General features: G+C 35.2%; 1 long non-coding RNA gene across 1 annotated transcript; it reads left to right on the top strand.

The window, feature by feature from the left end:
- Positions 1-1,337: 1,337 nt before the first annotated feature.
- Positions 1,338-3,036, top strand: LOC129918893 (uncharacterized). Its single transcript, XR_008773018.1, has 6 exons — positions 1,338-1,467; positions 1,587-1,698; positions 2,112-2,368; positions 2,427-2,599; positions 2,663-2,816; positions 2,879-3,036. It is a non-coding gene; the product is annotated as an uncharacterized LOC129918893 (long non-coding RNA).
- The last annotated feature ends 10,250 nt before the right edge of the window (positions 3,037-13,286 follow it).

Genomic DNA, 13,286 nt, shown 5'->3' with positions numbered 1-13,286 from the left:
TTTTGCTAGGCACTTTTGTGATCGCTTCTTTGTTCTTTCACTTTGATGTTGATGGAAGTGTGTCAATGACTGCTGACGGTTCTTCCGTTGCTCGTAAGGGGAAACTTAAACAAAACAAATATAGATTAAACATTAAATTTTGAATTATGTAACAAGAAGTACTTTTTTGTTTCAACAGATGAACTTAAATCCTGAGGGCGAAAGTAATGATCTTGACTACAGCTGTCGTGATTTGCCATGAAATTTTGATATGCATTTGGGAAGCGTACCGCAAATTCATTGTAAAGCTAAGGAGATAAATAATAAAAAGGGAAACCAAGAATTTAATACACAAATTATTATCTTACCGGTTGACTCCATGAGTTCTCCACACCACAATTGCTTTCTTGTTCTGAGAAATCACCCTTTGCTGGCATCTTTTCATCTGTTCTGATGTCTTCTCTGGAGAGCTTGAAAAGTCTTCAATTCAGGTCTGGTTTGGGGGGTTCAAACTTTTTCGTGATCGCATTTTCCTATTGAAGAGCTTCACAAGTGAGTTACCTTCTAAAGTTATCTAGCCTTCATTCTTAAAATAAAAAAAAAAAACATTTGTTATTCAAATCCAAATCATTTTGTTAAAGAATTCCTACCTGAAATCCTTCTTTAGCGGATGCAGTCTCACCTATGTTTGCAAATCGATTCCTTCTTTGAGCTGTAACGTTTTAAGACATCTTCTTGTCGGCGATGCTCTAGCTCTGCTTCCTTAGGTTCCAAGGTCCCATTTCATGTAGGGATTCCAAATGAATGTCAAGGAATTGTGTTGGTTCTGTTTTTGGGTCGGGGACGCCTAAAAAAAAAAGTATTTGTTTAATAAACTTTAAGTTGATATCTAATGAAGAAAAATTAATATTATTAAGGTTTAGAAAATTTGAAACAAAACTATGAAAAGAATTTATTAGGATAATGTATTTTTTATTTGTTGTTACCATTTTATTCTTGGGAAACACAAAATTCCTTGAACAATTTTTGTAAATAATTAAATTGTTTTTTTTTTTTTTTTTTGACAATCAAAAGTCACAAAACCTAGATGTCAAAATACTATTTCCCGCTACCCTACCAAGGGGCGCCACCATAGCTTGAACCTGGTCCTGGCAGTCCATATATCATTGACCTATTATATATGGACTGCTAGTTGATTCTCGTTTCCATACAAAATTTTTGAAAATGTGGTTCAATGATTACTAGCGCCTGTGGAAGAAAGCGGTAAATAGAACGCAGTTAGCGTAGCGACATCTTCCAGCACATCGCATGAACTATCATTTTTGTCCATAGAAACTAAGGCCATCTACATTTTTTTACTATACAAACCAGTAGCATCTGTCTTTTTTGAAGTCTAGTTTTTGACATATTGGAAGAATTCTTTTAATTTTAAAAGTTTTGTGCGGAAAAAATATAGAGGAAAAATAATTGAATCATGTTGGAAAAATGGTATTTATTTCAAATTATTAATGTTTGAAGCCTAAAATTTATAAATAATTCGTTCAGCCTTGAAGAAAAATCAAATATTTTTCTTTCAATAATTTTCTTTTTGTATTTTTTTTTTTCAGATACAAATTTATCACATGGAATCGATTAGGATCCTAGCTGATGGTTCGCATATCGCATTTCCGATCATTTGTCCCCGCATTAACAACAATTCGAGAGGATTTAATACTTAAGGTAATTAATTATTTTTGAATTAAAAAAAAAATAAGGTTAATTGACCGCAACGACGACGGGCAAACGACCCAAATGGGATATGTTTGCCTACCAAGATGTCGATTCTTATACTATGTTTCCACCTACGCTAAATCCGAGATTTAGCTAAGTAGATTTAGAATAAATCTCGAGATTTATTTTAAATCTACTTCGCTAAATCTCAGATTTGGGTTCAGCTACCCTAAATCTAAGATTTTCACCTACTTTCAATCCGAGATTTAGAATAAAACTCGAGATTTGTGCTAAATCTACTTAGCTAAATCTCGGATTTAGGGTAGGTGGAAACGTAGTATTACTTCGACTGTTGGACATCAAAAATACATCGTATTATTTTTTGAACTATCGAATAATGTTTTTTTTTGTTCTATTTACAGTCCCCCAGCACCATCATTGACAATAAGCATCAAAGGGAGAATCCACCTGTAACAGATAATGGGGAAGGAGATAATACCGAGCAAATTGGTGAGACACTTGATAATCCAACTCAAGCTCTGAACCCAATGAAAAATGGTTAGCCTGCCAGCACAGTTGCCCCTGTTGTGAAAAAGCCATTGCAAAGTAAGAAATTGTTTTGGTATCAAATGATCGAGTAATTTAATTCAATGCTACGAATCTCTTGAATAAATGGACGGTAAGACCTTTGATAGAATATCAAAAAACATTTGACTATATTAAACTTCAATTTCAAGATTCGTTGCATCTATCTATGAAACGAGATTTCTCAGTTCTATTATCTGATCGTGGAGTACAAATCAGTTTTATAAAAGATAATAAGAGTACCTACCTGGTTCTCAATTAACATACACTTAACTTGAATATGGAAACAATTGAGGATTTGGGAAAAGCCATCAACACATTTGCGGTACATACCATTTTCAATACATTTTGTGTATTCATTAATGTATTTTTTTTTTATTACTTTCAGGGTGGAGTGATTTTAGATCCTCACAACGAAAGACTAAACAAGTTGTTTGCAAAGATTTTTTGGTATGCGGCATACATCAGGTTCAGAAAGTAAAAATTAAACCTGTTGAATTAGCCGACAATAAATCAAAATTAAGGAAATTACATCAAGAACTGTATGAAGAAATTAAGTCATCATTACGAATATGTTTTTGACTTTCATGTTTTTTTTTTTAAGAGAGTAGAAATTAGAAGCTTTATCTGAGGCCAAAGAGGAAAAGAACACAAGGGCGAAGATGTTTTTTAAAATTCTCTGGAAGAAAATAAAAAGCATCAGGATACAAACAATTCACGACAAAAATCATACGAGCGTCAAAGCCAAGAAAGAGAAGTTGATCGCAGTAAAATAGTTGATTTTGAGAAGCATGTTGAAATACTCAACAAAGAAAGCAGAGGTTTCAAACTAAACAAAAGCATACAACGAAGGGAGATGATATAGAACGTTTGATTGAAATCAAGTCATTTCTTTGTAAGTATTTTTTTTCAGTACATTACATTACAAATCAATCTAAAATGTTCCTTTTAAGGAAAGAAAATCGAAGAAGTAGCTGGAGCACAAAAACTATACCAAGCTAAAATCGGAGAAAATTATCCAAAGCATCGACTACTTCAAGCACCATTTGTTAAATCATCATCAACAGTATAGTCTAGGGCTTTTACTTATTTCTAAGAACATATTTTTATTATTGTTGTTGTTGTATAGACTTTATTCTATACGAATATTTTATACTATATATAATTATGTATATTAATAAAATTATTTTGTTTCGATTTTAAATTAAACTTCATTTTTAGAATCTTCAAACAAAATACCACATTATGTCTAGAGATATGCATTTTATGAATATGTGGGTGGTCACATGACTACTACAAGCTTAGACGAAGTGCAGCAACATAACCCTTTGTGCCCAGTGTAGTCTTTGAGGATGAATTACAACTGTTGGCTGTTGGTGAATTGAAATTGCTCAACTTCGATATTCGACGTATTTTCCAGGTAAAAAAAATGTTTGTTTCTTCTTATCTCAAGAAATGAACTGATAGAAGTTAAACTTCGCCGCAAAAACAAACGTACTCCTTGGAACGATTGATTTTGGTACCGTGTCGTTTTCGATGCTGAGTTAAATTCGAATAACGTTTGCCACAAATTTTACATTTCAATGGTGTCTGGCCGGTATGCATTCACATGTGTTCCACCAGAGCGCTACGTATAACAAATTTCTTTTCACAATATGTGCATGCAATCTTGGTTTTCTTGTTCGATTTTAACAATTGCCGCTTTGGAGTCTTCATCTCCTTCGCCAGTTGGCAAGGATGGTGGTGCAAGTCTATCCAAGCCGAGTAACAGAGGAGCAGCTCCAGCAGCGGGATCAACTGCATTCAGAGTTGCTGTGGTAACAGTTGATGTCGGTAGGTCACGCATCAGTCGACGGTTAACACGCTTATAACCTTGTTGTTTAATCATATGTGCGTTCTTCTCTTAAAGCAGTGGGAAGTGTGTGTTGTAGTGGGTGCACTGGAAGTTCTTTTTGCTAGGCACTTTTGTGATCGCTTCTTTGTTCTTTCACTTTGATGTTGATGGAAGTGTGTCAATGACTGCTGACGGTTCTTCCGTTGCTCGTAAGGGGAAACTTAAACAAAACAAATATAGATTAAACATTAAATTTTGAATTATGTAACAAGAAGTACTTTTTTGTTTCAACAGATGAACTTAAATCCTGAGGGCGAAAGTAATGATCTTGACTACAGCTGTCGTGATTTGCCATGAAATTTTGATATGCATTTGGGAAGCGTACCGCAAATTCATTGTAAAGCTAAGGAGATAAATAATAAAAAGGGAAACCAAGAATTTAATACACAAATTATTATCTTACCGGTTGACTCCATGAGTTCTCCACACCACAATTGCTTTCTTGTTCTGAGAAATCACCCTTTGCTGGCATCTTTTCATCTGTTCTGATGTCTTCTCTGGAGAGCTTGAAAAGTCTTCAATTCAGGTCTGGTTTGGGGGGTTCAAACTTTTTCGTGATCGCATTTTCCTATTGAAGAGCTTCACAAGTGAGTTACCTTCTAAATGTTGAAGTCAATTAATAATTATCTTTAATGTTAATTTATACTTTAACATAATTTGTACTTTGTTTATGTTTGTTTTAACTTAGAATGTTTTTATGTTTATATCAAAACTTGTTTTTAGAAATTTTGTATTCTCGATTCAAATCTTTTTCAATATTGTTCGTCGTTCATTTTTAATAAAGAATATTTTGTTCATTTTTAAATATAATTAATCAAATATTAATTCCATAGAAAACAATAGGTTATGGGTCTAGTATGCAATATTGATTAATTTGTTTTGATTTGAATTTAATTTTCGTTATTTGTGAACCGAGAGATATAGTCGTATTTGAAGATGGACTTAGCAAAGCATATCAAGCTTTTGGCTGGTGAGACAGATTGGCCGATATGGAAAAGAAAAATTCGAGACTTACTTGACTACCATGAGGGAGCGCTAGATGCTATAGATGGGATCCTGAAGAAGCCAGATCCTTTATCAGTGACAGCTAAAGCAGAAGAAATAAGCCAACACAAAGAAATGAGCAACTTATATCGAAAAGCGAATAGCTACGCTAAATCGATGATAACAAGCTCGGTCACAGAAGAAGTTTATCAGAAAATAATGGATAAAGAGACTGCACATGATGCGTGGGAAGCTTTAAAACAGCAATTTGAAGCAACATCTAAGGATCAACTGTTCAAGATATGCACTGATCTCTTTGCATTCAGTTGGAATCCTTCTCAAGATGTTTCCACACACATTGCGAAGCTCAGAGGTTTGTGGAACGATTTGAATAGTGGTCTCAAAGCTAAAAAAGAGAACACGTTACCAGACTTGATGTTGGTATGCAAAGTCCTGCATATTTTACCATCAAGATTCGAGACTTTCAGATCAAGTTGGATGTTACTCACAAAAGATGAAGCAAAGACATTTGATGAGTTGACCACGCAGCTTTGCATGTATGAAAGAAATTTCAAGAAAACAGAAGAAAACGATAATTTAGCTCAAGAGGCGCTAATTGCATCAAGATTCGACAAAAAGAAGCAAGAAGTTCGACCAAAACAAAATTATTCAAGAAACAAGAGAGAAGATATTTGTAATTTTTGTAAGAAAAAAGGTCATTGGGTTCGAGATTGCAGGAAGTGGTTAGCTGAAGGAAAACCAGCAAGAGACATGAATTTAAGCAGAAATCCAAGCAACATTGTTGATACAAATGCATCCTTAGTGTCTGTTTGCAATAATGCCTATGCAACTGAACTAAATTCAATGGATTGGTGGATCGATAATGGTGCTACAAGACATGTCACAAACTGTCGAGACTGGTTTATCGATTTTGAAGTATTTGAGAGTTCATGTCAAATTCAAGCTGCTGGAAAAGAAACTCTTACAGCTGTTGGAAAAGGGAAAATCAAAGTCCAATCAACTCACAACAATGAAGAAGTGACCTTGAATGATGTTTGGTATGTACCTTCTATTTCGAGAAATTTATTTTCTGTTATAGCCGCTCAAGACCGAAATCGAAACAGTGTTTTCAAGTCCACAACTACACAGTGTTCGCTTGATGTTAATGGCAAGATAGTGTTACGTGGATATCGTCATGTGAACGGATCTTTGTACAAGGCAGCGATCACACCAATAGTTTCGAAAGTGACGTCAGATATGCAGTTCAATGTAGTGGTTGGAGATGATACGACACTACAACTGTATCATGAGCGGTTTGGACATCAAGACAAGAGACACGTCAAAAAGATAATAGAAAAAGAATTAGGCATCAAAGTCAAGCTTGACCAGAATTTGTGTGAGCCGTGCATATATGGAAAAGCACATAGATTACCATTCGGAACGAGAAGAAAAGCGACTATACCAGGAGAGCTTGTGTCCACCGACGTGTGCGGACCCTTTAGCGATTCTTTTAAGAAGAAAAAGTATCTGGTGGTTTTCAAAGATAGTTTCTCTAAGTTCCGGTACGGTTTTGCAATAGAACACAAATCTGACGTCAAGAATGTCTTAAAAGAAGTGATAGCTAATGCCAAGATCTTGGGTCATCCGATTAAAGAATTATTGAGTGACAATGGCGGCGAATTTGACAACAGAGAAGTCAAAGAGATTCTTCGACTAAATGGAATCACCCAAAGACTGACAGCGCCATACACTCCAGAGCAGAATGGCGGTAGTGAACGTGAGAACCGAACTTTAATTGAAATGGCAAGAACTTTTAAGTATTCAAGTAGAGAAGCTGAGTATCCAGAAGCAATTTGGGCGGAGCTTGTAAACACCTCGGTTTACATCCTGAACCGAACTGGGAAGTCATCAGTTGATGGAGTTAGCCCATACGAATTGTGGATTGGAAAGAAGCCGAGAATCAAGCACTTAAGAATAATTGGTTCAACTTGCTACACCCATATTCCAGTTCAAAAGAGAAAGAAAATGGACAGAAAAGCAGTTAAAGGCTATATCGTTGGATATGATGGTGATGAACGATACAGAATTTACATCAAAGAACAGAACAAAGTTATCCTGTCAAGAGACGTTAAATTTCAGGAAAATCCAATACTATGTGAAAATGCAATAAAGTTACCCTTCAAAGATGTTGACCCAACCGGGGAAGAGCAAAATGAAGAACAAAATGCAGAGAGTAGCATATATTCGGATGAGTACGAAACTGCGAGTGACAACTATTGTGAAAATCAAGAATTTGATGAAGATGTAATCCAACAAGACCAAGAATACCAACAAAATCAACCAAATCAACAAAATCAACAAAATCAACAAAACCAACAAAACCAAGAAGACCAACAAAATCAACAAGACCAGAGAAATCTAAGAAATAGAACAGCTTTAAGAAGACCTAAAAATCTGGATGATTATGTCATGGCAGCGGAAGATTATGTCAATTTTTCTTCAATTCCTGAAACATTCCAAGAAGCTATCAACAGCAAAGAAAAATCAGAGTGGGTGAAAGCTATGGAAAGAGAGATGACATCATTGCAACAAAATCAAACCTGGAAGTTGACAACTTTGCCAAGAGGAGCAAAAGCAATACCTTGCAAGTGGGTATATTGTCTAAAGAAAAATCCAGATGGCACCATTGACAAATACAAAGCAAGACTAGTGGCCAAGGGTTTTAGCCAACGAGAAGGTATCGATTATTGTCAAACTTTCAGCCCTGTAGCCAAGATGGGGACTATAAGATCAGTTTTGAGTATAGCTGCTAGCGAAAAGATGCACCTTATTCAGTTTGATGTTTCAACAGCTTTCTTGTACGGTGATTTAGAAGAAGTCATCTACATGAAACAGCCAGCTGGTTACGAAGATGGAACCGATAAGGTATGCAGACTAATGAAAAGTTTATATGGTCTTAAACAATCCTCTAGGTGCTGGAACAAGCGTTTCGGAAGTTTCATATCTAAACTAGGCTTCAGAGTTAGTGACGCTGATCCTTGTTTATATATGAGGGAAAGAAACGGAAAGAAACTTGTTCTTGTGCTGTATGTAGATGATGGGCTGGTTGGTTCAACTGATCAATACGAATTAGAGAAATTCATCGAAGAACTGAAAACCGAATTCAAGATCACCTCGAAGAAAGCGACGTTCTTTTTGGGACTAGAAATAGAACAGAATGAAGAAAGAATAAAAGTCAGCCAAAAAGCACACGCAAGAAAAATCCTCGATCGTTTTCAGTTTTCTGAATGCAAGCCAATTTCTACACCAATTGTGAAATCTACAGAAACTTCAAAAACAGGGAAAGTAGATGATGAAAACCACAATTTTCCGTATAGACAAGCAGTTGGTGCACTGATGTATTTAATGCTAGGAACCAGACCAGATCTAGCATACACAGTAGGATTTTTGTCAAGAACCTTAGAGAATCCATCCAAAGAAGATGTATCTAGAGTCAAAAGAGTGTTCAGGTACATAGCTGGAACTTTGGATTTAGGGATTGAATACAAGACAGATGACAAAACCAGAATCCTAAAATGTTTTAGTGATGCTGATTTTGGTGGATGCCAAAGCACTGGGCGTTCAACTTCTGGTGTTGTTATAACGCATGCAGGTGGAGCTATTTCTTGGCTCAGCCAAAGACAGGCCATGGTTGCAACATCAACAACTGAAGCTGAGATCGTTGCAGCGAATGAAGCAGCGAAAGAAATAATTTGGCTATGCAGATTATTCGAAGGAATAGTCAAATTAAAAGAAATTCCAGTTCTTCAAGTGGACAATTCTGCAGCGGTAAGATTGGCTCAAAACCCAGAATTCCACAGAAGAACTAAACACATCGCCACGAAACACTTTTTCATCAGAGAAAAAGTAACTGAAGGAAAAATCGAAATCCAACAGATTTCAACCGAAAAACAAGTTGCAGATATCATGACTAAACCCCTTCCATGTCCAAGACTGAAACTATTATGCAGCGAAATGGGTTTGTTTTAAAATGTTAAAAATCAATTAACAAGGGAAAGTGTTGAAGTCAATTAATAATTATCTTTAATGTTAATTTATACTTTAACATAATTTGTACTTTGTTTATGTTTGTTTTAACTTAGAATGTTTTTATGTTTATATCAAAACTTGTTTTTAGAAATTTTGTATTCTCGATTCAAATCTTTTTCAATATTGTTCGTCGTTCATTTTTAATAAAGAATATTTTGTTCATTTTTAAATATAATTAATCAAATATTAATTCCATAGAAAACAATACTAAAGTTATCTAGCCTTCATTCTTAAAATAAAAAAAAAAAAACATTTGTTATTCAAATCCAAATCATTTTGTTAAAGAATTCCTACCTGAAATCCTTCTTTAGCGGATGCAGTCTCACCTATGTTTGCAAATCGATTCCTTCTTTGAGCTGTAACGTTTTAAGACATCTTCTTGTCGGCGATGCTCTAGCTCTGCTTCCTTAGGTTCCAAGGTCCCATTTCATGTAGGGATTCCAAATGAATGTCAAGGAATTGTGTTGGTTCTGTTTTTGGGTCGGGGACGCCTAAAAAAAAAAGTATTTGTTTAATAAACTTTAAGTTGATATCTAATGAAGAAAAATTAATATTATTAAGGTTTAGAAAATTTGAAACAAAACTATGAAAAGAATTTATTAGGATAATGTATTTTTTATTTGTTGTTACCATTTTATTCTTGGGAAACACAAAATTCCTTGAACAATTTTTGTAAATAATTAAATTGTTTTTTTTTTTTTTTTTTGACAATCAAAAGTCACAAAACCTAGATGTCAAAATACTATTTCCCGCTACCCTACCAAGGGGCGCCACCATAGCTTGAACCTGGTCCTGGCAGTCCATATATAATAGGTCAATGCCATATATAATAGGTCAATGAGGTCAATGATTACAACGCACCATTAACTTTAAAAAAAAAATCCAATTTTTCAGTGGGCGATTTACGCACTTTAACTTTTAAAAAAATTACCACTTATGGGGTGGTTTACTTCGAACAAAATTTCAAATCTTCACCACCACTCTGCTTGGATAACTTCTTAGAATGACGTTTAAACAAAATATTCAAAAAATAAAAATTGTAGCTGCGCTCTTTAGAAAGAGCGAGAAGAGTATATTTTGCATATAAAATATCACTGGCTTAAAAAAACTTATTCTATGACTGTTATTTAACTGGATAATATCATCCGATGTCCGTATATTTCATGAAACCATACCTATACACTCATAAACATATATCCTAATTTCGACATATAGCTGTCCCTCTCTGTTTTAATTTTAATAATTTGTACATTCAGCGGGGGGTGTGTTCAGAAATGCTGGCAGTGTAGTTCAGGCGCTGGATTTATATTTACTCTCGTATGAAGATGGCGCTAGGATCAAACAAATATTTTAACCACCAGTATTTTTGGTTAAACACAGTTTAACGAACCTAGAGTATCATAAAAACTATGTATTCAATTATTTTTATCTTCACCGTGCATACCAGCCAGGTCCATAATTTTTTAATTTTTCAAAACATTCAAAACACGTTGGTACTTTAACACAAAACGTAATAGAGACTCGGAATGACAAGTAGAATACGAAAAACACCGAAAGAAACGCGAAAACACATAAAACGGAGTTATACTTAGGCTAACAAGACAAAACGTCACGTGTAAACAGCAAAAATGACGCGTGTAAACGTATAATGACTTGGACCGAATGATGAACTAGTTTACCAGAAGAACGATTTATATAAATAAACAAAACATGACGTACAAAACCGGGTGAGCATAAAAGTTATAACAGAAAATGTAACACGTATAACAAACGAATTTCTGTTCCCATTCTATTGGTGTAAAAACGGTTTGTATGTAATGGTTGATGACAGAAATAGTTGTAACTTTTAATTTAAATATTGATTCTACTTTAACCATAGATTTCCTAACTCATTTTGCTCTAGTACAATTTTCACCGAGTTAGCTTTCCAACCAATCATATTCCAGTACTGGAAAGCCAATCATCTCGGTTATTATTATCTATGGGTAACCAATCTAGGTAATAAATTGTCAAAGGTCTATACATTCATGATTGACATTCTGAAAAGAACACGGACGAAGAAGGAAGACAAAATGGCAGCAACTTGGTGAGTATTAAATTTATTTAATATTTTCAAGGTATTTCCCTTTTTTTTTCTTTTATATTTCTTTCAGGTACTTCCTACTCCCTACCGCAGAACAGGATTCGTCATTAAAGGTAAGTTTGTTCATTTTATGTCGCATAATTATAGTTTGGTTTGTTTGTTTACTAATTTTTTTTTTCTTTTTCAGCAGCAACAGGCGTCCGCAACATCTCTTTTTTTTTCATCGTCGTCTTTAAAGCTTGGCAATCAGTAACGACTACAAAATATTTTCCAAGCAAATACTGCCGGAACCGATCTGTTGCTTCCACCACCGCAAGTGTCTCTAACTCATAACTATGGTATATGGTTTCTTCCTTAATGGTTTTTCTGCTATAATAAGCAACTGGATGGAGGTTTTCACTCTCTTTTTGCAAGAGAACACCAGCGAGGCCCTTGCAGCTAGCATCAGTATGTAGTTCGTGCTCGGCATTTGGGTTGTAAAGTACGAGAACTGGTTGGCTTACTAATAACTCTTTCAATCGATCAAAGGCTGCCTGTTCTTTATCTCCTCACACAAATTGTTGGTTTTTCTTGGTCAAGTTCGTAAGAGGTGAAGCAATTAACGCATATTCTTTGATGAATTTTCTGAAAAAGCTTGTTAATCCTATAAATTGTCTCACCTGGTGCTCATTGGTAGGTTTTTCGAACTCCTCTACAGCGAGAGTTTTGGCTTTCAGAGGTCGCAATTGCCCTTCTTTGACAATGTGGCCTAGAAACTTTATCTCTTTTTTAAAGAATTCGCATTTCTTTAAGTTCAACGTCAAATTTGCTTCGTCCAAAATACTCAGAAATTTTTCTAACTTTCTCATTCCGTCATCAAGGGATTTAACAGGTATGACGAAATCGTCCATGTAGCTTACAATACGATCAGGTAACATTTTTTGTTTGATTACTTTCATTAATTTCTTGAAGTACGCTGGAGCGTTCACGAGTCCGAATGGCATTACTTTAAATTCGAACAGACCATCCGGTGTAATGAATGCAGTGTAGGGTATGTCTTCTTTTCGAATGGGTATTTGATAGTACCCTGATGCCAGATCGAGAACGATGAAATAATCGAACCCTACCAGATTGTTGAGTTCTTCATCAAATAATGGTGCTGGAAAGTTTACCTTTTTTGTGACCTTATTCAGGCGTCGGTAGTCCACGCACATCCTATCATCGCCATTTTTTTTCTTGACGAGGACTACAGGTGCAGCAAAATCGGATTTAGATTCTTGTATGATATCGCTGCTTAACAAAGTATTCACCATCGATGAAAGTACCTCACGTTTAGCATAGGGTACTTTATACGGATGTTGTGAGATAGGATCGCCCTTAGTTAACTCTATATCCATTTCTATTAAACTTGTTCGTCCTAATTCTTTCTGTTCCTTTGCAACGCATTTGCGAAACTTATTGAATAGTTTAACTAAATCATCTGAATCGAAATCTTCGTTTACGTGGAGATCAGCTGCAACAATTGCTGGATACTTATTATTGATGTTTCTTTTAATTGTCAAAATATCTCTTTCTTTGAATACAACACATGTAGGATCGCTTAGAACGTCTTTTCCGATCAAAATTGGTGTGGGTATAATTTGATCCGGAACCACAACAGCTTTTATCGGAAAATGCGCATCATCTATACCCAAGGTGCACGAGATACGACCCAATCCTTGACATTTACCACCACCGAATCCATGTAATGTTATACAATACGGTTCAATTCGCATTCCAGTGTCATTTGCCATGGTTTGTGAAACTATAGTTTGCTCGCTGCCTGAATCAAGTACCGCTGAATATTCTCTACCCGCTACTGTAACTACTTTATCATAGCAGTCATTTTTTGCTTGATATTGGATGACGTTTATACGAATATTCTTTTCGTTTTGTTTTTCAATTTTATTTGGAATTTTGTTGCTGCTTTCCTTGCTTGTTGGC

The sequence above is a fragment of the Episyrphus balteatus genome, chromosome 4 (assembly GCF_945859705.1).
Source record: "Episyrphus balteatus chromosome 4, idEpiBalt1.1, whole genome shotgun sequence".
NCBI lineage: Eukaryota > Metazoa > Arthropoda > Insecta > Diptera > Syrphidae > Episyrphus > Episyrphus balteatus.
The sequence above is the reverse complement of the archived record's forward strand: the minus strand, read 5'-3'. Positions and strand labels throughout refer to the sequence as shown.